Source organism: Schistocerca piceifrons, chromosome 4 (assembly GCF_021461385.2).
Source record: "Schistocerca piceifrons isolate TAMUIC-IGC-003096 chromosome 4, iqSchPice1.1, whole genome shotgun sequence".
Classification (NCBI taxonomy): domain Eukaryota; kingdom Metazoa; phylum Arthropoda; class Insecta; order Orthoptera; family Acrididae; genus Schistocerca; species Schistocerca piceifrons.
The window spans coordinates 381,179,995-381,205,762 of record NC_060141.1 but is presented as its reverse complement, the minus strand read 5'-3'; the positions used below and the strand labels follow the sequence as shown (position 1 = coordinate 381,205,762).

At 43.5% G+C, this 25,768-nt stretch overlaps 1 protein-coding gene across 1 annotated transcript in view; it reads right to left on the bottom strand.

Annotated features, from left to right (window-relative positions):
- The window catches only part of LOC124794669 (peroxidasin), a 197,827-nt gene extending 190,644 nt beyond the window's left edge, over positions 1–7,183 (bottom strand). The window contains exon 1 of the mRNA XM_047258204.1: positions 7,122–7,183. The gene's annotated coding sequence lies outside the window, so the exon portion shown is untranslated. The remainder of the gene's footprint in view (positions 1–7,121) is intronic.
- Positions 7,184–25,768: the final 18,585 nt, after the last annotated feature.

Sequence of the window (25,768 nt, the reverse complement as noted above, 5' to 3'; positions counted from 1 at the left end):
TGTTCACTTTCCCTACATTATTGTAGTCAGATAATTGACAGAACAAAAAGTTTGCAATTTTTTTTAAATTCAGCACAGCCTTCGTCATAAACTCATAATGATTTTGCTCAATACTTTTTTGTCATTAGTTTCTGAATGCTCCCGTCACAATTCCTCTCCTGTGTTAACATTTACAGCTCAGACAACCATTAGTAACTATCGTCCTCAATTATTTATTAGATTGCTTTCAATCTGTGCCTTTACTATTGTTTCTAGCCTGTGCAGTTCCGTCTAGTATCACAGAAGGTATTTCTTGAAGTCTTATTCTATCATTCTCTCTCGTCTTCTCACGAATTTTTTCCACATGATCCTCTCCTTGGCGATTTTTATGCAGATGCTCGTGATTTCTTATCAGTCAACCTTGTTTTCTTAACATCCTACCCTAGCACACATCTTAAGCGCTTCGATTCTGTTCTTTGTCACTTTCCTCCCAGGTCATGATACACCACCTCAGATTAAGGCCAATATTAAATAGTAGCAGACTTCTCTTTGTCAGTAATCCCAGTTCTTTGCCCGTGTTACTCTGCTTTTTATATTCGCCTTGTTTCGTCTGTCATTCGTAATTTCGCATTCAAGATAAACAAATTACTTCACTTCGTCTGCTTCGCGAACCCCGAAAATGGTATTAAGTTTATCGCTAATCTCGTTTCTGCCACTCATTACTTTCGTTTTCTTCGGTTTATACTCAAATCAAATTTTGTGTTCATTACACAGTTCATTCCATTAAACAGGTCCTGCAATTCTCCCTTCTTTCGCTAAGGATAGTGTTGTTATCAGTGAATCTTACCGTTGAGACCACCATGAATTTTGTCCCTCTCTTGAACCTTTCTTTTATTTCCGGCAGTGCTTCTTCGATGTGCAGACTGAACAGTAGGTGCCAAAGATTTCGTCAATGTAGTAACAGATTTTGTAATCCGAGCACTTCGTTCTTGTTCTTCTGTCCTCATTTTTCATTATTTCCTTGTGTTTCTTGTACATATTTTCTATTATTCGCCTTTCCCTATAGCTTATAACTATTTTCCTGAGGATTTCTAAGATCTTGCGCCATTTTTCCGATAAGTATAGATAAATCTGTTTACAAATGTCTTTGCCTCTATTATAGTGAGATAATGTAACACACAGGAGAATCACTAATTACGGACACGGCCTTATATGTGCGACTGGCAGTCAGCGCACCAAACGGATGGCAGAAGGTTTTCAGCTGAAAGCAATATAGCTCATGCGCATTTACAGCTTTGTTCACTCCTTGAGTGGTAGTGTGTAGGGCCCAGCACGCCATTGAGACATCTGCACTCTTAAGCCTAAAGATGCCGCATGCTTTGCCATGCACACATATTGGACTATCCACAGAACACCACAGACTCCGGACACCACAGCGGTTAGCCATCAGCAACGTGCCCAACCAGTCAGCAGTAACAATTTGTTACCATCGTTAAAAAAAAGAAGTTCACCCACAGTGCGCCCCGCCGTCTGCTGACAACAGTATAGAGTTCCCAGTTTCCAGTACCCAGGGAGCATGCAACACCAGGGGCCCAGCTTGCTGCACGGTCTGTCATTCGCTGCGACGCGTCAATCTACACTCACGTCTTTGCGGTTCTCAAGCGTTTCGAATTATACTCCCGTAAGAAGACGTATTCTCTGAATTCAGTAGTTGCTTGTTAATGAACAAATGTGTTTTATTTTAAAATAACTGAAATGAACAATGACGGCTTATCAGTCGCGTTTCTACACCCCCATCTTCATTCATACTCCGCAAGCCACCATACGGTGCATGGCGGAGGGTACTTTGCACCACTGCTTATCATTCTTTTCTTCCACTCACAAATGTAGCGAAGCTAAAACGATTGTCCGCTTGCTTCCGTGCAAGCCCCGATTTAGCTTTTCTTAGCTGTACTTGCACCAGTTGTACACCGGGTCGACAAAAATACGGAAATACAGAATATACACAGCGTCTCCCAGTAACGTTAGGATTGTGGCTTTGACTATTATGTTCACAAAATCTCTGTTTATCAAAAATGATCTCCCTCGGGATCAAAATATATCTGAAATCGTTTTAAAAGTGTTTTGAAATAGCCACTGTAATAGTGTTTTGGAGCTGCATTTACTACTATTATATAATTTTCTACAATGTACACTACGGGCCATTAAAATTGCTGCACCAAGAAGAAATGCAGATGATAAATGAGTATTCATTGGACAAATATATTATACTAGAACTGACATATCATTACTTTTTCACGCAATTTTGCTGCATTGATCTTGTTAAATCAGTACCCAGAACAACCACCTCTGGCCGTAATAACGGCTTTGATACGCATGGGCATTGAATCATACAGAGCTTGGATGGCGTGTACAGATGCAGCTGCCCATGCAGCTTCAACATGATACCACAGTTCATCAAGAGTAGTGACTGGCGTATTGTGACGAGCCAGTTGCTCGGCCATCATTGACCAGACGTTTTCAGTTGGTGAGAGATCTGGAGAATGTGCTGGCCAGGGCAGCAGGCGAACATTTTCTGTATCCAGAAAGGCCCGCACAGGACCTGCAACATGCGGTCGTGCATTATCCTGCTGAAATGTAGGGTTTCGCAGGGATCGAATGAAGGGTAGAGCCACGGTTCGTTAAACATCTGAAATGTAACGTCCATTGTTCAAAGTGTCATCAATGCGAACATGAGGTGACCGATACGCGTAACCAATGGCACCCCATACCATCACGCTGGGTGATGCGCCAGTATGGCGATGACGAATACACGCTTCCAATGTGCGTTCACCGAGATGTCGCCAAACACGGATGCGACCATCATGATACTGTAAACAGAACTTGGAGTCATCCGAAAAAATGACGTTTTGCCATTCGTGCACCCAGGTTCGTCGTTGCCTACACCTTCGCAGGTGCTCCTGTCTGTGATGCAGCGTCAAGGTTAACCGCAGCCATGGTCTCCGAGCTGATAGTCCATGCTGCTGCAAACGTCGTCGAACTGTTAGTGCAGATGGTTGTTGTCTTGCAAACGTCCCCATTTGCTGATTCAGGGATCGAGACGTGGCTGCACGATCCGTTACAGCCATGCGGATAAGATGCCTGTCATCTCGAGTGCTAGTGATACGAGGCCGTTGGGATCCAGCACGGCGTTCCGTATTACCCTCCTGAACCCACCAATTCCATATTCTGCTAACAGTAATTGGATCTCGGCTAACGCGAGGAGCAATGTCGCGATAAGATTAAACCGCAATCACGATAGGCTACAATCCGACCTTTATCAAAGCCTGAAACGTGATGGTACGCATTTCTCCTCCGTACACGAGGCATCACAACCACGTTACACCAGGCAACGCCGGTCAACTGCTGTATGTGTATCAGAAATCGGTTGGAAACTTTCCTCATGTCAGTACGTTGTAGGCGTCGCCACCGGCGCCAACCTTGCACATCACAGCATCTTCTTCCTGTCGGTTAAATTTCGGGTCTGTAGCACGTCATCTTTGTGGTGTAGCAATTTTAATGCCCAGTAGAGTACTCAACTGCATCATACTGTGTCCTTTCACTGCCAGCTTCAATTTGGGAAACAACCAGATGTCGCCTGGGGTGCTATCCGGCGAATACTGTGGGTGATCCAGAACTGCGATCCGCGCACAAACTTTGCTTTGTGGGCTGCAGTGTCATCGTGGAGAAGCAATTCGGCGAATTCTCTCTCACATTCCGTGGGGGACTCAAAAAACTTGATGTTGCATCACTGCTTCCCTGCCATTTACGGACGAGTGTCAGACACATACTGTTATATTTTCGGTGAGGATGTCTGCTGCAGTAGTTCTAGCACTCTGACTACGTACATAGCTATTTTTGATGATGATGATGATGATGTTTTGTTCGTGGGGAGCTAAACTGCGCGGTCGCCAATGCCGGTATAGAGTCCCAATCTGCACACAGTCCAATCTAGCTACTTTTATGAAAGGTGATGAAATGATGAGGACAACACAAATACACAGTCCCCGGGAGGAGAAAAATCCCCAAGCTGGCCGGGAATCGAACCCGGGACCCCGTGATCTAGAGGTATCAGCGCCAGCCTCTTTTTATTTTTATTTTTTTTATAATGTTCATTGTGTTTTGATCCGGGCGGACGTCAAAGGATATCCGTTCAAGTTCATCGCTGATTCCTTTACTCATTTTTATTACAGAGGGCCAGCGCCTTTCTGACCGAACACGCTGAGCTACCGTGCCGGCGTCACTAGACCACGAGCTGCGGACAGCTATTTTTGAAACTTCAAGGATCGTAACTCCGCAATTCGCCACGAGATGGTACTGGGGAATTTCACACAAGCAGTCCTAAAGGGACTGGGATACACTGTATATTACGACACGTAACGCCCCGCGGAGAAACCGTTGACATTTAGAACTGCTTCCATTTCATCTCAGAATGGGTAAATACAAGTCTGTGTGGTTTTCCAGAGATCTTATACCATTCTTCCTGCTAATTAATGGCAAGTTCAGGCAACAATGGCGGAGATGGACAGCGGTCATGCGATTCCCCCTAAGTAGACTACAAAGACCCAATAGTACTGACATCTGGCGAGCGTAGTGACCAGGGGGAGATGCGAGAATTCATCCTTTTCCTCACAAATCCTCTCCTGGAGGATGCGAGCTGCGTGAACGGGAGCCCTGTCGTCTTGGAACATAGCAGCACCATGGGTAACGAACATTGTACCATGCGTTGTCGACTGTTTGGAGTTTCGTCCACCATCGACGCCACAAATTCCTATACATTATACAACATACCTGCGAACAGCTCGTGAAACGCACGTTGTAGAGGCATCATTGAAGCTTGTTAACTATAGTGCTGTTGCTATGATACCGTTGGCACTTATGAAGTACAGCACTAACAAGGGAACCTCCCCATCGCACCCCCCTCAGATTTAGTTATAAGTTGCCACGGTGGATAGACCGTGAAAAACTGAACACAGATCAATCGAGAAAACAGGAAGAAGTTGCGTGGAACTATGAAAAAATAAGCAAAATATACAAACTGAGTAGTCCATGCGCAAGATAAGCAGTTTCAAGCATAGACTAACATAATTAGCGCCGTGGTCCCGTGGTCCCGTGGTTAGCGTGAGCAGCTGCGGAAGAAGAGGTCCTTGGTTCAAGTCTTTCTTCGAGCAATTTAATTTTTTATTTTCAGATGATTATCAAAGTTCAGGCACTCACACATAATCAACTTCGCTCTCCAAAATTCCAGGACATGTTCAGATTTGCTTGGACATATGCAGGATTTGACGGTCTACACACGGAAAAATTTGAAAACGTTAAAAACATATGTTTTGACAGAGCACAGGGAAAACTGAGTGACTGTGAAATTGTTGCATTCATTTGTTGCAGTTTATGTGACAAACTCCTATGTTTTCATCACTTTTTTGGGAGTGATTATCACATCCACAAGAAAACCTAACTCGGGCAAGGTAGAAGAATCATTTTACCCATTCGCCAAGTGTACAAGTTAGGTGGGTCGACAACATATTCCTGTCATGTGACGCACATACTGTCACCAGTGTCGTATAGAATATATCAGACGTGTTTTCCTGCGGAGGAATCGGTTGACCTATGACCATGCGATCAAATGTTTTCGGTTCCCATTGGAGAGGCACGTCCTTTCGTCTACTAATCGCACGGTTTTGCGGTGCGATCGCAAAACACAGACGCTGAACTTATTACAGTGAACAGAGACGTCAATGAACGAATGGACAGATCATAACTTTGCGAAAATAAAGAAAAATTTTTCGCTCGAGGGGAGACTTGAACCAAGGACCTCTCGTTCCGTAGCTGCTCACGCTAACGACGGGACCACGGCGCTCCCGGTTTAAGATTATCTTTGATGTTGCCTATGATCGCGTAGACTACTCAGTTTGTATATTTTGCTTATTTTTTTATAGTTCCACACAACTTCTTCCTGTTTTCTCGATTGATCTGTGTTCAGTTTTTCAAGGCGTATCCACTGTGCCAACTTATAACTAAATCTGAGGGGGGTGTGATGGGGAGGTTCCCTTGTAAGAAGATAGACAGTGGTGCTTTATAAGAGCGTACAGCTCACTCCTCTAGATACACGCAGATGAGTCTGGTGAGCCTAATATTCTCATCTCAAAGACGGATCATTGCAAACAACATGTTTCTATTTCACTCTGAAAAAAACACTGCGACACAACTTGCATTTCAATGCAAGTAAGTAGCGTGCAATCTTCTGCAACAATAACACGTTTGAACGCAGTACTAAAATAAATATAGCCACACCACCGGCAATGTAAAAAGCAAGATCTAAGTCGTTCATTTTAATTGGGTAAAGGACGTGTACCAATATGGTAAAAAATTCAAGTATTGGTACTAAATAAATTCTTTAAATAATGAGATAAAACACGTTTTATAGCCTGGGTTACAGAATTCTGACGAAAATCTAAAGGTGATATTGGTATTTCAAAACATGTCTTAATTTCTTGTATATCAATCGTAAAACGACTACTCACGACGTGTAAGTCCTCAGTGATTACGAACAACACCGGTTTCAAAATACTGTGCAGACTTTTGTTTGGACGTGAACACATGGATTGTGATTGTCTCCCGCAAAAGTCTAGACACTTCATTAAATCATTTCGCTTCGATTAACGAACGGCTTTGCCCATTGCTTACCTATTCACTGTTGACACACTTGAGACTCTCGTTGTACAACGTTCAATGAATGTACAAGACGTCAACTAAACTGGAAACAGTATAATTTCATTCATGTATTCATGACGATACTGTGTTTTTAATTAATAGTACAGGATAATATTACTTCGGGTTCTCAGAATTCTCAGTGTGATCTTGTTGTGTTACATAACTGAAATTGTGCTATTCAAAGTCACATTTAGTAAAAAAACGTTGAACTAAAAAGAAAACAAAAGCATGAAAATAAAAGAGCCTACGAAACACCGCTCTACAGCTCAACAAAACACCCGCAAACACGTGCAGCAGATACAACAACAAAATTATGGTATCCCAAAGAGTATCCAAGCCCAGCAGTATCCACAAATTCATTCCGTTTCTCTTCTTTTCTTTTTACTTACAGTCGCTCGAGACTTCTCAGATCGCTAAATACCCCGGGTTCTAATTTTTCGATCTTGTTGAAATGCAGGTATCTGTAAGGACAGCCGGCATTAGCAAAGGCAGAACATTTGCGCTCTTGGCGACAGCGTGCAGTGCATATATATGTGGGATGTGTGGATTCTGGGTGACTAAACATCTTCTGCGACGTCACAATGACGTACATGATCGGTAACGCGCAATGGAAGTAACACAGTGGCGTATTGCCAGTCATCATTGCCGTAAAGTCGCTCACATTTAACTTTTCGTTTACTCGTATAACTTTTGAATCACTCCATTTGATAATATTTTTATTGTATGTTTCTTCCTCTTACTTCGTTACTACATGTACGTTAAAAATTTACGCAGAAATTAAAGGCAGCCTGTCCTGGCAAAAATATCATTAGATCCTCTTCAAATTTCTTTGTGATCGTCATAACGTCATTCTCAAGTTCAATAGTACTCACTAGCTTATTTCATTTCAGTAAGCTTTGTAACAGTTCTGTTGAAACGAATGCGGAAAAATTGATATTCGACAATCACTGAATAAAATGGAGTGCAGTTAGTATATAAGGATAGTTATAGTCCGTAGCATTTAAAGTAGGTTTGAAGAGGCCGTGGTGGAAGCGAAAAAGAAATTGAGAAACGGGCTGCAGGAAGATTTAATTAAGGTTGCATTAAAAAAATAATAATAATGATAACAATTCTAAAGGAAGTAAAGAGTCTCCTCGGCAAGGATTTAAAGTTAAATAAGAAATATGATAACAGCGAAGATCACTATGAACGAAGAAAGAATTCGTTAAAAATAGAAACAACGAAGACATGGAATTAATGAACTGATGCAGTGTAGCTTCCTTGGAAGAAAATTGCTAGGGGAGTGCAAAGTGAAAAAGTAATTGGAGTGCAAAGTGAAAAAGTAATTGGTTTAACCACAATGCAACACGTGAAAAAAGTATTCCTCAAGATTAAAAACACTTCGGTTTCAAACACTAGACAAGACTGAAAGATGTTCTTCTATTTTTTAGATTTTTCGCGACACAATCAAATGAGCGTTTGACAACGACGTAACCGATTTCGATCAGCCAGTGCCCATTTTCAAGCTGTCAACAGATAAAAAGATGAGGTAAAGAATCGTAACAGACTCTACAAAAGCTACTACGTAACAGTCTACTCCATGTGAATAGGCCTGGGAAGGCATAACGCTACCGACCGACCGCCGTGGCATCCTCAGCAATATGCTTCATTTGTTGTCAGCTTTCGTGACCGGAGCCGCCACTTGTCAGTCAAGTAACTTCTCAATTGTCCTTACAAGCGCTGAGTGCGTCCCTATTGCCCACAGCGACTCGGCACTTCCAGATGGTTACCCATCCAACGCTTAACTTCGGTGATCTAACGGGAACCGGTTTTTCTACTGCGGCAAGCCCGTACGGCAAGTAACAATTTACGTAATGATAAAAGGACATATAATTAAAATCTAGCAGATTTTACAGAATCTATACTTGTTCTTCGGTTCCCCTTATCTATTAATGAACAGAGGACAACCACTGGCTGATCTAAATCCGTTACGACATTACGTAATACTCATGAGTTTATGTAGCATAAAATCTAAAAGTAATAGAACATAATCAATAAATCACTTCACCTTCGTGAATACTATGTGATTACCTCCGAAGAACAGAAAAATAAATTTTGTAAACTGTGTTTCAAGCGTACATCTTCGTACACCTCGGACGTAGACAAAAAGGAAACGACTTTTCGCCGTGATGCCCGCCAGAATTAAGTCCATATAAATTTCTATAAAGGAAACCTGAAGACTAGTGTTTTTGCCTTAACAGGGACAGATGGGGCTAATTGGAAATGGTATAAATAGTGGTGGCTAAAAACTGTTTAGAATATGTACCACAAAGAATTGAAGACGTTGAGTCTAGTACAAGTGTAGAATAGAATTCATTGTGCCAGGATATATAAATACAGGGTGAATTAAGCTAAAACATGAGTACCAGCAACCCGAAGTAAACTAGTTGATTTCTTAGACTTTCGCCTTCTCCGTTGCTCACTATTGCTGAGATATTATCAGAAAGTGAATTACGTACCAAATAGGAAAACAAGATGGCTAAAGTGGGTGTTGCAACTATCCGCATGTTGCTACAAGACGTGCAACGACCTTTCAGGGAAGGGTAGACGAAAGACGTTTTCGGGTCACGCAGAGTCCACACACCCTGGGTAATGTGAGCGGGCAGACGCAGCTGTCTGCGCATCATACTTACAATCTCTCAAGCTTGGGTAAATTTGAAAATGTGTCGGCATCTATGGCGACCAGCTCATTAAAATGAAGGTATCTGCAACAGACAGCGAACACTGTTAACTGGTGTTTGGAGGCACGCGAAGCCGCGGCTGCTGCTGTGCGAAGAGATCGCCTCTGTGTAGGTACAGAGAACGGCCAGCGAGAGGTGCCCGAGGACTAGGTCGTCTCAGCCGCCCATGAAATGCAGTTCTGCTACAAAATTTGCAAGGCACTGCGTTACTAGATCTTAATTTAAAAATACACTGTAGAAGGGACACCTGTAAAGAAATAAACAAATAAATCGTATAAATCTTACAAAGTCAGCAAATTTTGAAGTTGTCGTCACAGCTGGTGCCAGTTACTGCGAATAAAGCACAAATAGTAATTACAGTCATGCTATAATTTGAGGATGCTTCCTTCGTTTGGGAATTCCTCATCAGTCCATAAAGTTTCATGGGCAATGAATGAAAACTACTGAAAAGATAAGATGGTGGTTTTGGCACGATGTCCTATTTTGGTTGGTGTGTATTGATGACGCCAGCTCTCGTCACTCGTGATGATTTTCTCCGGAAAAAAACTGTCCAGCACCTTCAGCCGTCCACGCTTCGCCGTTTCTGTTTGGGAGTCAAGGTGTGTGGAACAAACTTTACACAATTTTTTGTCTTCCTTAAAACATTCTGAGAAATGTCTTGAACAGTTGATTTAGAGATGTTCAGTTTGTTTCTCTATTACAGTGGTTCGCAACCTGACTCAGACCATTACTCGTGAATAATTAGATGTTAGCAAGTACTCCTCCCCTGTACCCCAACCCCCTCCATCATAATTAATATTTAGAGTGGAAAAAAATATTTGAAACATATTTTTAAAATGACGAAGGATAAACGATAATTTTTATACATCTCTTACTAAACGATGAACTAATCAGTTGATGAGACAACTGGTATTTTTATGACAAACAACCTTTTTTTATGGAATTCTGGCGCAGTTCTTAGTCCATTGCGAGTGCAAGTTGTAAGTCCTTGTGAAAAAATTGTGTGTGCGATAATGAGGCTTACTGTCCTTAAGTCTCGTGATCGCTGGACCCCCTACTTGTGAACTGGCTGAAATTGGAAAATTTTTTGGATACCAGTGCTTTGCGTCTGATCACTGGTACCACTACGATATTATTATTATTGCTGTTACTATCAATACTGTATAGGCCCCTCGGTAGTGCAGTACCTATTATAAAGTTATTATTGTACTGTGCTGGCAATTAGTACACTTGTGAAAAGAAGCAATATCTCATCAACTGTAGGGACTACGTGTAACTTGGAGCAGGCACTTTCATGACATATTTAAGCGTATGTGATATATATGTCTCAGTTTTACTGTTACAGTTGCATGGTACAAGGTATGTGCGTAGGGGGTGTTCTATGTGAGGAAGATGTTGTTCGTGCATTTTCTACACAAACTGTAACGCACACTGTATAATACGTTAACGCTGGGATTTGAAAAAATGTAATTACTTGGTAGATTTTATAATCAGCATTACAGTCTCATGAAATAGTGATAATAATAATGCTCTATAAAAAAAAAATTAGTTTCATGATTGAAACACAGTTAAACCTTTTTGTTTTACGTGATCGCTGGACACCCTACTTGTGAACTGGCTGAAATTGGAAGATTCGTGGATAACAGTGTTTTGTGGTTAATCACTGGTACCACTACGATATTATTATTATTGTTATTATTATTATTATTATTGCTGTTACTATTAATACTGTATAGACCCCTCGGTAGTGCAGTACCTATTATAAAGTTATTGTTGTGCTGTGCTGTCAATTAGTACACTTATAAAACAAAGCAATATCTCATCAACTGTAGGGACTACGCGTAACTTGGAGCAGGCACTCCTCAGAGAACTACATTTTATCCCTCAAGGGATAACTGCTCCCATATTATACTATATTTACAGTTTAAAACATTCAGTACATCTTCACATAATATTTGTTATTTTGTACCTTTGTCAAACTGAAGCAAAATGGTTCAAATGGCTCTGAGCACTATGGGACTTAACATCTGTGGTCATCAGTCCCCTAGAACTTAGAACTACTTAAACCTAACTAACCTATGGACATCACACACATCCATGCCCGAGGCAGGATTCGAACCTGCGACCGTAGCAGTCGCGCGGCTCCGGACTGAGCGCCTAGAACCGCGAGACCACCGCGGCCGGCAATCTGAAGCATTGCAGTCTGGTGGTTTTAGTACAGATGCATAATCTCCAGATGTCACATATCTCTGAATAAAACAGCCTTTCTATATATACGAGCTCCCGATATTACTGTGAGGAATGTCGGTTCAGTCGTTAAGTTGCCTGAAGATGGCATACTGAAGAAAGACGACAAGAAGGTTCACAATAAAATATCGATTTAATATTTCTACAGAATTTTAGTAAAGTATATTTTAGTTTTTAATATGTCTATATTGTTGCAAGTACCGGTAGAATATTTCTTAAACGTTGACGTAATTTGTAAATAATAAAACGCACTTTTCACCGATGTTTTAAGACGTAACCCGAAATTTACCTACCCTATTCTTGCAAGTTTTATCTGCTGGCAAGAAAAATACTACAGGGTAGCCAGAAGTCCACTGTCTGGAAACGCCATTGAGCTGGGACCATTCCGCACAGCATTTCTACAGATGACAGCAGACGCTTAATCCTACTGCCGATCGTGTTATATCAGAGATCCGGGTGTGATGCGATCCGAAACATTTTTCGCAATAGGAGGCACTTTGTTATACGCCGGCGCTGTAACATCGTAATCACGTCCTCGATAGGATCAAACCAATAAAACATTCTTTGAATTGAACTGTTACGATTCAGTGAGTAAATTGTTATCGAAATAAAGTGATGGTATCGATGCTTGCTGCAGACACTGCCGCATTTTATGACTGGTAAAAAAGTATTATCTTCTCGTGCTATCGTACGAAAAAAATGTACAGTGAGGTAAGGATGACAAAGAGGAGATACTGGTTGGCAGTACGAATACGGTCTGACGTGAAAGTTTAACTAGTTTCTCCTGACATTTTAGTTGTATTTCAAAGACTCCCTGCTGCTTCTGAACCCCTACCTGAATCCCCGGATGTTTTTTCCGTTCGCCGCGCTACCTCTGTCAAAGCACTCGAGCCCGCTAGGACGAAAGCTGGAGCACAGCTGTTAACAAGTAGCGAGCGGGCGGTGGCAGTGCGTAATTAGACTAATTTGGCTGTGCGACCGCCTCCACCGCCGCTGAGATCCGAAGCGTTCGTTGTCAGGGGATTCGGATGCCTCTGGGCGAAACTGCAAACTCTGTGCGGGGTTCGGCAGGCTTCTGTAGCAAGACGTAAATCCGGAAATGCGCTCCGATATCAGTCATGAGGCCTGTAACTGATATAACCCGCAAGCCTTAAAGCTGTACATACAGGCATTCAGACAAGGTCGGTGTGGTAGTAAGGGTTGAGATAGTGAATGCTCGAAAAGGGGAACGTTTCGTATCTGTATCTACATAAATACACTACTGTTTGTGAAAACTGCAGCACCAAGAAGGAGACATGCGATTACAATGAAATATATTCCCCAGATTATGGACATGATACTGCATAAATGATTAGACTTACAGAATTGTACGAGCACTTGACCATGAGAATTCAATACGGTGTGAGGCCGCTACATACTGCAGTCAGAACCTCTAGAAATTGTGATTTGGAGTCAAAGAGGGCCTTGGTATGCTACTGGGGAACATACTGCCAAATGGAGTGCAGATGCATCGAACCATATTACAGATACGTTCGGTGGTCAACATGCTAGGCGAACATTCATGACAGGAAATCAGTGGTACCCGGTGTTCTTCGAAGAAGGATTGATCATTTCTCACCACATGTGTATTGGCCTTGTCCTGGTGAAATAGGGCACGTGGAGCTGCCTTAAAGAGGGCCAGTGCCCCGTACTCTAAAATCTCACCGATGCAACTTTTGCTTTTCGGATTGCCCTCATCATCATCATCATCATCAGTCATCATGGGTGTCACTCAAACCACCACTCTGGGCGTCTGTCCGCTATGCCACTCAACAACAGGATCTGCCCGATCGCGTGCACCAATGTAGCGTCTAATATGTACGCGGTTGTCACTCTAAGTGGGTTTCTTCCAGAAATGCTACATTTTGCCACTCACCATGCCAGTGGCGAAAGTTCATACGTTCTTTGCAGCCTGAGAAGTTGGTGATTTCTGATAACTGGAAGTCGACGCGATGGTATCTGTGCCACCAGTCCAGCCGTCAGCAGATGGTTACCAATCATCGGTGCAGGTATGTCCACACCCTTTTCGGTGTTCGAACATCGATCCATCACTATTGGCGGAGTAGATCTGTCAGTTACGGTCACGCAGAAAAGATGACGGTCATCTCTCGCTGTTGTAACATTGTGTGGTTCAGTCCCCACTCGCTATGTACGACGTTCTTCCATTCACTGGTTTCAAACACGCTTCATTGTAGTCGCAGCGTGCCCTCTACAACCCTCAGTGTCACAGAGCGATGAACCCGTTCTCGGAGGCCAATCATTCTTCCCCACTCGAACTCACTCACATTCTGATATTGCGTCATTTGACGACAACGAGGCATACCAGCATTTGCTCACACATTTCCTCCTCGTTTGGCGGCTCTGCACGACTGAACGTGGCGTAGCACTGACCTATCTGGTACCACACAAAAGAGGGCGGTGCTAGGCCTACATGCACGCAGTGTCTTTGCAGTCTTAATCACTTATTAGGGCTCCAATGTTTTACGTGTCCTCCGGTTTTGTAGTTATGCAAGCAATTCCTTTTGGACGTTGCAGTTTTCACAAACAACAGTGTGCATATGCAGCAAGCCACCACCATGCTGGATGGCGGAGGATACCTTGTGCAGCAGCCGGCTGAAGTGGCCGTGCGGTTAAAGGCGCTGCAGTCTGGAACCGCAAGACCGCTACGGTCGCAGGTTCGAATCCTGCCTTGGGCATGGATGTTTGTGATGTCCTTAGGTTAGTTAGGTTTAACTAGTTCTAAGTTCTAGGGCACTAATGACCTCAGCAGTTGAGTCGCATAGTGCTCAGAGCCATTTGAACCATTTGAACCTTGTGCAGCCGATAGTCATTCCCTCTGCTGTTCGACAAATACACGTGCACCATCGTTTCGGCTCCAGAGGGGCCAATGGGGCCCGTAAGATCGCCGTGTCATCCCCAGCCAGTGGCGTCATCGAGATGCAGTATAGAATGGTGTGGGTCTGCACATCGCTCACCTCGCCGTTGTCTAGTTAGCAGGCTTGAAGCTGCTGTTACTTGGCAAACTGCTCCTCAGTTCGCATGACGAGGATGAGAGCACCCTGTTCCATTTCTCCCAATAAGGAAAAATCCCTGTCGGTATTGGGAATCGAATCAGGGTTCCCCGCATTGCAGTCAGCCATACTGACTTCTTCGCTGCGGAGGCATATTAATATTATTAGTGTTCCATAGATTTCGTGTTTGTTTTGAATACAGTCAGAGTCCATTTAGTCAACCATAGTGCCAGTAGTGCTAGTGTTTGTTTTCAATACACTCCAGAGACAGGTAGTGCTATTTACTTTGTTTTCTACAAGAAGTGGCTAGCAATCACAATTTAGTCAATAGCCGCCTTTAGTGAATTAGCAGTCTAGCTAAAAGTTTATTAACTCTCTTCAGTAAATGGATTCCTCAGGATGGATAGGATGTGTGACTGCTGTGTACGGACGCTGGAGGAGCTGGCCACTGCTCGCGAACAGCTGAACGTGTTGGTGGCCGCGGTCAGCCGTCTTCAGGCTGCTGCCTCGGAGTGTAGCGGCAGTGGTGAGTCTTGTGCGTCGCAGGGTACACTCCAGGTGTTACATGCTTCACCCACTGTCCCTGCTGTGGAGACATCTTCGGGGGTACCGGGCGTGGCTGGGCCACCCTCTCCCCAAGGAGAGTGGCGGGTTCAGCGGCGTTCGCGGCGCACGAGGCGGAGGGTAAATGTGGAGGCTGGCCGTGTGGCATCGCCCGCTCTGCCCAGAACTGCTCCTTCAGCAAGGTCCGAGCAGGCACACGGGGGGAGGGGTTTATTAGTTATTGGGAGCTCCAACGTTAGGCGGGTGATGGAGCCCCTTAGGGAAACAGCGAGAAGGTCGGGGAAGAAGGCCAGTGTTCACTCTGTCTGCTTGCCGGGGGTCTCATCCGAGATGTGGTGGAGGCCATACCGACGGCGATAGAGAGCACTGGGTGCACCCGACTGCAAGTTGTTGCTCATGTCGGCACCAATGACTCCAGCCGTTCGTAGAGGCGGTTGGCGGAATTGGTGAAGGCGGAAAGCCTCGCTCGCGGGGTGGAATCAGAGCTAACTATTTGTAGTATCGTTCCCAGAACCGATCGCGGTCCTCTGCTTTGGAACCGAGTGGAAGGCTTAAACCAGAGGCTCAGACGATTCTGCGGAGATCTGGGGTGCAAATTTCTCGACCTCCGCTATCGGGTTGAGAAATGTAGGGTCCCCCTGAATAGGTCAGGCGTGCACTACACGCCGGAAGCGGCTACAAGGGTAGCGGAGTACGTGTGGAGTGCACATGGGGGTTTTTTAGGTTAGAGAATTCCCTCCCTAGGCCAGACAAGACGCCTCATGAGACGCGGCAAGGTAGGAGTAGGCAAAATGCAACAGGGAATAACAATATTAATTTGCTAATAGTAAACTACAGGAGCGTCTATAGAAAGGTCCCAGAACTGCTCTCATTAATAAACGGTCATAACGCCCATATTGTACTAGGGACAGAAAGTTGGCTGAATCCAGACGTAAACAGTAATGAAATCCTAAACACTGATTGGAATGTATACCGCAGAGACAGGCTGGACAGTGAAGGGGGAGGCGTGTTTATAGCGATAAGAAGTGCAATAGTATCGAAGGAAATTGACGGAGATCCGAAATGTGAAATGATTTGGGTGAAGGTCACGGTTAAAGCAGGCTCATACGTGGTAATTGGATGTCTTTATAGGCCCCCTGGCTCTGCAGCTATTGTGGCTGAGCACCTGAAGGATAATTTGGAAAATATTTCGAGTAGATTTCCCCACCATGATATAGTTCTCGGTGGACATTTTATTTCGCCGGATATAGACTGGGAGACTCAAACGCTCATAACGGGTGGCAGGGACAAAGAATCCAGTAAAATTTTTTTAAGTGCTTCATCTGAAAACTACCTTGAGCAGTTAAACAGGGAACCGACTCGTGGCGATAACATATTAGACCTTCTGGTGACAAACAGACCCAAGCTATTTGAAACAGTTAACGCAGAACAGGGAATCAGCAATCATAAAGCGGTTACGGCATCGATGATTTCAGCCGTAAATAGCAATATTAAAAAAAGGTAGGAAGATTTTTCTGTTTAGCAAAAGTGACAAACCAGATTACAGAGTACCTGACGGCTCAACACAAAAGTCTTGTCTCAAGTACAGATAGTGTTGAGGATCAGTGGACAAAGTTCAAAACCATCGTACAATACGCGTTAGATGAGTATGTGCCAAGCAAATCGTAACAGATGGAAAAGAGCCTCCGTGGTACAACAACCGAGTTAGAAAACTGCTGCGGAAGCAAAGGAATCTTCACAGCAAACACAAACATAGCCAAAGCCTTGCAGACAAAGAAAAATTACGCCTAGCGAAATGTACTGTGAGGAGGGCTATGCGAGAGGTGTTCAATGAATTCGAAAGTAAAGTTCTATGTACTGACTTGGCAGAAAATCCTAAGAAATTCTGGTCTTATGTCAAAGCGGTAGGTGGATCAAAACAAAATGTCCAGACAGTCTGTGACCAAAATGGTACAGAACAGAGGATGACAGACTAAAGGCCGAAATACTAAACGTCTTTTTCCAAAGCTGTTTCACAGAGGAAGACTGCACTGTAGTTCCATCTCTAGATTGTCGCACAGATGACAAAATGGTAGATATCGAAATAGACGACAGAGGGATAGAGAAACAATTAAAATCGCTCAAAAGAGGGATGGCCGCTGGACCTGATGGGATACCAGTTCTATTTTACACAGAGTACGCGAAAGAACTAGCCCCCCTTCTTGCAGCTGTGTACCGTAGGTCTCTAGAAGAGCGTAGCGTTCCAAAGGATTGGAAAAGGGCACAGGTCATCCCCGTTTTCAAGAAGGGACGTCGAACACATATGCAGAACTATAGACCTATATCTCTAACGGCGGTCAGTTGTAGAATTTTGGAACACGTATTATGTTCGAGTATAATGACTTTTCTGGAGACTAGAAATCTACTCTGTACGAATCAGCATGGGTTTCGAAAAAGACGGTCGTGTGAAACCCAGCTCGCGCTATTGGTCCACGAGACTCAGAGTGCCATAGACACGGATTCCCAGGTAGATGCCGTGTTTCTTGACTTCCGCAAGGCGTTCGATACAGTTCCCCACAGTCGTTTAATGAACAAAGTAAGAGCATATGGACTATCAGACCAATTGTGAGATTGGATTGAGGAGTTCCTAGATAACAGAACGCAGCATGTCATTCTCAATGGAGAGAAGTCTTCCGAAGTAAGTGTGATTTCAGGTGTGCCACAGAGGAGTGTCATGGGACCGTTGATGTTCACAATATACATAAATGACCTGGTGGATGACATCGGAAGTTCACTGAGGCTTTTTGCAGATGATGCTGTGGTGTATCGAGAGGTTGTAACAATGGAAAATTGTACTGAAATGCAGGAGGATCTGCAGCGAATTGACGCATGGTGCAGGGAATGGCAATTGAATCTCAATGTAGACAAGTGTAATGTGCTGCGAATACATAGAAAGATAGATCCCTTATCATTTAGCTACAAAATAGCAGTTCAGCAACTGGAAGCAGTTAATTCCATAAATTATCTGGGAGTACGCATTGGGAGTGATTTAAAATGGAATGATCATATAAAGTTGATCGTCGGTAAAGCAGATGCCAGACTGAGATTCATTGGAAGAATCCTAAGGAAATGCAATCTGAGCACAAAGGAAGTAGGTTACAGTACGCTTGTTCGCCCACTGCTTGAATACTGCTCAGCAGTGTGGGATCCGTACCAGATAGGGTTGATAGGAGAGATAGAGAAAATCCAACGGAGGGCAGCGCGCTTCAATTTCAAGATCATTTAGTAATCGCGAAAGCGTTACGGAGATGATGGATAAACTCCAGTGGAACACTCTGCAGGAGAGACGCTCAGTAGCTCGGTACGGGCTTCTGATAAAGATTCGAGAACATACCTTCACCGAAGAGTCAAGCAGTATATTGCTCCCTTCTACGTATATCTCGCGAAGAGACCATGAGGATAAAATCATAGAGCTCACACAGAAGCATACAGACAATCCTTCTTTCCAAGAACAATACGAGACTGGAATAGAAGGGAGAACCGATAGAGGTACTCAGGGTACCCTCCGCCACACACCGTCAGGTGGCTTGCGGAGTATGGATGTAGATGTAGATATCACTTGGAAGTGTGTCGACAAAGATAAACCCTTGTCTATGAGCTTCCGTCACGGCCCTGTTGTCCCTTTGTTTTGTCTTCTCGGTCCTTATTCGAGGTATGTGTCAGTGTCAGTATAATCGTTCTGCAATCTGTCGCAAAAGCCGATTCTCTAAAATTTCCCAATAGTGATTCGAGAAATCGACGTCTTCCTCTCTCCAGCTATTTTTATTTGAGTTCACAAATCGTTTCCGCATCACTCTCTTATTGATCTAACCTACCCGTGGTCTAGGAACCTGTAATTAATTTTAGTTTGTTTTATTACTTTTAAATGTCAGTTGAAAATTATGTACTACTGTGGAATGTTATGACTAATAAAAAAAAAGGGGTAACGTCTTCGATTCATAATCAAAACGTCTTCGGTCCCGGGTTCGATCCCCGCCACTGCCTAAATTTTGATAAATAATCAGCATTGGTGGCCGAAGACTTCCGGCATAAGAAGTCAGCCTCATTCTGCCAACGATCTTGTCAAAGAGGGCGGAGGAGCGAATAGAGGTTCAGGGCACTCTCTTGTCCTAGGGGTGGGAAATTGCCCCTAAAGGCGGAAGAATCAGCAATGATCAACGACATGAGGATGCAATGGAAACCACTGCATTAAAGACACGTAACGTGTATCCACAGGACATGTGGCCTGTATTTGAAGAAGTGTCATGATGATCTCTCCATTGGCAAAAGATTCCGGAATAGTCCCCCATTCGGATCTCCGGGAGGGGACTGCCAAGGGGGAGGTTACCATGAGAAAAAGATTGAATAATCAACGAAAGGATAACGTTCTACGAGTCGGGGCGTGGTATGTCAGAAGCTTGAACGTGGTAGGGAAACTATAAAATCTGAAAACGGAAATGCAAAGGCTCAATCTAGATATAGTAGGGGTCAGTGAAGTGAAGGAAGACAAGGAAATATGGTCAGATGAGTATCGGGTATTATCAACAGCAGCAGAAAATGGTATAACAGGTGTAGGATTCGTTATGAATAGGAAGGTAGGGAAGAGGGTGTGTTACTGTGAACAATTCAGTGACCGGGTTGTTCTAATGAGAATCGACAGCAGACCAACACCGACAACGATAGTTCAGGTATACATGCCGACGTCGCAAGCTGAAGATGAACAGATAGAGAAAGTGTGTGCGGATATTGAAAGGGCAATACAGGATGTAAAGGGGGACGAAATTCTAATAGTCATGGGCGACTGGAATGCAGTTGTAGGGGAAGGTGTAGAAGAAAAGGTTACAGGAGAATATGGGCTTGGGACAAGGAATGAAAGAGGAGAATGACTAATTGAGTTCTGTAACAAGATTCAGCTAGTAATAGCGAATACCCTGTTCAAGGATCACAAGAGGAGGAGGTATACTTGGAAAAGGCCGGGAGATACGGGAAGATTTCAATTAGATTACATCATGGTCAGACAGAGATTCCGAAGTCAGATACTGGATTGTAAGGCGTACCCAGGAGCAGATATAGACTCAGATCACAATATAGTAGTGATGAAGAGTAGGCTGAAGTTCAAGACATTAGTCAGGAAGAATCAATACGCAATGAAGTGGGATACGGAAGTACTAAGGAATGACGAGATACGTTTGACGTTCTCTAACGCTATAGATACAGCAATAAGGAATAGCGCAGTAGGCAGTACAGTTGAAGAGGAATGGACATCTCTAAAAAGGGCCATCACAGAAGTTGGGAAGGGAAACATAGGTACAAAGAAGGTAGCTGCGAAGAAACCATGGGTAACAGAAGAAATACTTCAGTTTATTAATGAAAGGAGGAAGTACAAACATGTTCCGGGAAAATCAGGAATACAGAAATACAAGTCGCTGAGGAATGAAATAAATACGAAGTACGGGGAAGCTAAGACGAAATGGTTGCAGGAAAAATGTGAAGACATCGAAAAAGATATGATTGTTGGAAGGACAGACTCAGCATACAGGAAAGTCAAAACAACCTTTGGTCACATCAAAAGCAACGGTGGTAACATTAAGAGTGCAACGGGAATTCCACTGTTAAATGCAGAGGAGAGAGCAGATAGGTGGAAAGAATACATTGAAAGCCTCTATGAGGATGAAGATTTGTCTGATGTGATAGAAGAAGAAACAGGAGTCGATTTAGAAGAGATAGGGGATCCAGTATTAGAATCGGAATTTGAAAGAGCTTTGGAGGACTTACGGTCAAATAAGGCAGAAGGGATGGATAACAATCCATCAGAATTTCTAATATCATTGGGGGAAGTGGTAACAAAATGACTGTTCACGTTGGTGTGTAGAATATATGAGTCTGGCGATATACCATCTGACTTTCGGAAAAGCATCATCCACACAATTCCGAAGACGGCAAGAGCTGACAAGTGCGAGAATTATCGCACAATCAGCTTAACAGCTCATGCATCGAAGCTGCTTACAAGAATAATATACAGAAGAATGGAAAAGAAAATTGAGAATTCGCTAGGTGACGATCAGTTTGGCTTTAGGAAAAGTAAAGGGACGAGAGAGGCAATTACTGGCCGCGGTGGTCTAGCGGTTCTAGGCGCTCATGCGCTCATGCCTCGGGCATGGATGTGTGTGATGTCCTTTGGTTAGTTAGGTTTAAGTAGTTCTAAGTTCTAGGGGACTGATGACCACAGATGTTTAGTCCCATAGTGCTCAGAGCCATTTGAACCATTTTGGAGAGGCAATTCTGACGTTACGGCTAATAATGGAAGCAAGGCTCAAGATAACTCAAGACACTTTCATAGGATTTGTCGACCTGGAAAAAGCGTTCGACAATATAAAATGGGGCAAGCTGTTCGAGATTCTGAAAAAAGTTGGGGTAAGCTATAGGGAGAGACGGGTCATATACAATATGTACAACAACCAAGAGGGAATAATTAGAGTGGACGATCAAGAACGAAGTGCTCGTATTAAGAAGGGTGTAAGACAAGGCTGTAGCCTTTCGCCCATACTCTTCAATCTGTACATCGAGGAAGCAATGATGGAAATAAAAGAAAGGTTCAGGAGTGGAATTAAAATACAAGGTGAAAGCATATCAATGATACGATTCGCTGATGACATTGCTATCCTGAGTGAAAGTGAAGAAGAATTAAATGATCTGCTGAACGGAATGAACAGTCTAATGAGTACACAATATGGTTGGAGAGTAAATCGGAGAAAGACGAAGGTAATGAGAAGTAGTAGAAATGAGAACAGCGAGAAACTTAACATCAGGATTAATGGTCACGAAGTCAATGAAGTTAAAGAATTCTGGTACCTAGGCAGTAAAATAACCAATGACGGACGGAGCAAGGAGGACATCAAAAGCAGACTAGCTATGGCAAAAAAGGCATTTCTGGCCAAGAGAAATCTACTAATATCAAATACCGGCCTTAATTTGAGGAAGAAATTTCTGAGGATGTACGTCTGGAGTACAGCATTGTATGGTAGTGAAACATGGACTGTGGGAAAACTGGAACAGATGAGAATCGAAGCATTTGAGATGTGGTGCTATAGACGAATGTTGAAAATTTGGTGGACTGATAAGGTAAGGAATGAGGAGGTTCTACGCAGAATCGGAGAGGAAAGAAATATGTGGAAAACACTGATAAGGAGAAGGGACAGGATGATAGGACATCTGCTAAGACATGAGGGAATGACTTCCATGGTACTAGAGGGAGCTGTAGAGGGCAAAAACCGTAGAGGAAGACAGAGATTGGAATACGTCAAGCAAATAATTGAGGACGTAGGTTGCAAGTGCTACTCTGAGATGAAGAGGTTAGCACAGGAAAGGAATTCGTGGCGGGCCGCATCAAACCAGTCAGTAGACTGATGACAAAAAAAAAAAAAAAAAAAAAAATCGCTAACAACTATAACAAGTCGTCCCTGAATTACTTCGGCGTCTTCCTTTAATCTGATCTGACAGGGATCACAAAATGTCGAGGAGTACTCAAGAATAGATCGAACAAATATTCCGTACGTGGTCTTCTTTATAAATCAGCTTCTCTTGCATGTAATTCGTCGACCATTCGCGTTCCCTGCAACCAACCTTATGTTTTCGTTCCATTGCCTGTCTCTTTACATTATCCGTAGGCATTTAATTGACGTGATGTGCCAAGCACACCAACAATACTGTATTGAACATTAAAAATGTTTTCTTCCTACTCATCTGCCTTAAGCTACATTTTTTCCACATTTAGAGCATCCAGGAATTGATCATATCAATTGGAATTTCAGCCCAAGTCGTCATGTATTCTCCTGCAGTCACTCAACGACGGCATTTCCCGTAGATTACAGCATCATCAGCAAACAATTCAGACTGTTGCTCCCTATTCGTCAGACATTTCATGTATAAGATACTTACCGACAAATTTCCAGAGGTTGGTTAGAGACACGTACCTTCCGAGTGTTTTGTTGCAAGATACTCGAGGGCTCCGATGACTCGATAAAGAGGTATTGCATTTCGTTGGTTTCTTGTCCCTGTTAGCTTCGTATTTATATTGCGTTGGAAATAGTGCACAACATTACAGATGCCAACGATATGCGCTGTATGTCCTCTTTCCATTCCCTCCCAGTACCTGTTGTTAACAACAGAAATGCCGCTGGACACAGTGGCCGAGCGGTTCAAGGCGCTTTAGTCTGGAACCGCGCGACTGCTACGGTCGCAGGTTCGAATCTTGCCTCGGACAAGGATGTGTGTGATGTCCTTAGGTTAGTTAGATTTAAGTTATTCTAAGTTCTAGGGGGCTGATGACCTCAGATGTTAAGTCCTATAGTGCTCAGAGCCATCTTGAACAGAAATTCCCCTTTTACTTCGTTGTTCTCAAGTTCGCATTCAGTACTGATCGGTTCTGTCTAGGGGTCTATTTTCCGGCAGTGTTAGCTGCGCTTTAATAGTGATAGACAATAGTACTATGCTTAGGTATGCCACACGGGGTAGCCGCGCGGACGTAGGCACCTTGCCATTGTTCGCGCGGCCCGTCCCATCGGAATTCAAGTCTTCCCTCGGGCATGGGTGTGTCTTTTGTCCTTAGCGTAAATTAGTTTAAGTTAGATTAAGTAGTGTGTAGGCGTAGGGACCAATGACCTCAGCAGTTTGGTCCCATAGGAACTTATCACAAATTCATAGGTTTACTGGGAAAGAGTTGGCAAAATGAGGCTCCTGGTAGGGTTAACTGAGTGCAATGGAAGAAAGGGACAGCTATTCTATGCTGAACTCTTCACGCACTAACGACAGCCACGTCACAGCACTTTTGCATCTGTACATAGATGCCTACGAGAAACTGGATCCTTCCACGTTAGAATGGAAGATACTGACTGTGTGAGATATGGTACAACTCCCTCCACGGAAGAGAATGTGCTACGTGCGGTAACAAACCACACAACTCGAGATTACATTATTACTCTGTAAGGAGCTGCCGGAAACTATGGTTCCCTTATACCAAAATACTCAGAAGGTATCCCTGAACAACCTCTGAAAGTTTGTCAAATATTCAAAATGTGTGTGAAATCTTATGGGACTTAACTGCTAAGGTCATCAGTCCCTAAGCTCACACAATACTTAACCTAAATTATCCTAAGGACAAACACACACACCCATGCCCGAGGGAGGACTCGAACAACCGCCGGGACCAGCCACACAGTCCATGACTGCAGTGCCTAAGACCGCTCGGCTAATCGCGCGAGGCGAAAGTTTGTCGATGCTGTTGAATTCAACTAGTAGAGATCAAGAGTGGTCCTGTTCAAAGTTACAACTTGAACCCAACGCATCACCTTTGGAGTGAGCTACAGTGTCGACATCACTCCAGACCCCAGCATTCAACATCACTACCTTCTACCGTTTCGGTTTTTGAGGAAGAATGGGCTGTTATTCGACCACAGACATTCAGTCACCTGATTGAAAATGTAACCAGAAGAGCTCAGGTCGTAATAAAGCCGGACGATGCACACTCCCCACATTGTTGTTGTTGTGGACTTCTGTCCAGACACTGGTTTCATGCAGCTCTCCATTGTACTCTATCCTGTGCAAGCTTCTTCATCTCTCAGTACCTACTGCAGCCTACATCCTTCTGAATCTGCTTAGTGTATTCATCTCTTGGTCTCCCTCTACGATTTTTACCCTCCACGCTGCCCTCCAGTACTAAATTGGTGATACCTTTATGCCTCAGAACATGCCCTACAAAACGACCCTTCTTCTAGTCCCGTTGTGCCACAAATTTCTCTTCTCCCCAATTCTATTCAATGCCTCCTCATCAGTTATATGATCTATCCATCTAATCTTCAGCATTCTTTTGTAGCACCACATTTCGAAAGCTTTTATTCTCTTCCTGTCCAAACTATTTATCGTGCATGTTTCACTTCCATACATTGCTATACTTCATACAAATACTTTCAGAAACGACTTCGTGACACATCTGTACTCGATGTTAAATTTTTCTTCTTCAGAAACGCTTTCCTTTCCATTGCCAGTCTACATATCCTCTGTACTTCGACCATAATCAGCTATTTTGCTCTCCAAATAGCAAAGCTCATTTAGTACTTTAAGCTTCTCATTTCCTAATCTAATTCCCTCAGCATCACCCGATTAAATTCGACTGCATTCCATTATCCTCGTTTTGCTTTTGTTGATGTTCATCTTATATCCTCCTTTCAACACACTGTCTATTCTGTTCAATTGCTCTTCCAGGTCCTTTGCTGTCTCTGACAGAATTACAATGTCATCGGCTAACCTCAAAGTTTTTATTTATTCTCCGTGGAGTTTAGTTCCCGCTCCGAACTTTTGTTTTGTTTCCATTACTGCTTGCTCAATAAACAGATTGAATAGCATCGGAGAGAGGCTACAACACTGTCTGACTCCCTTCCC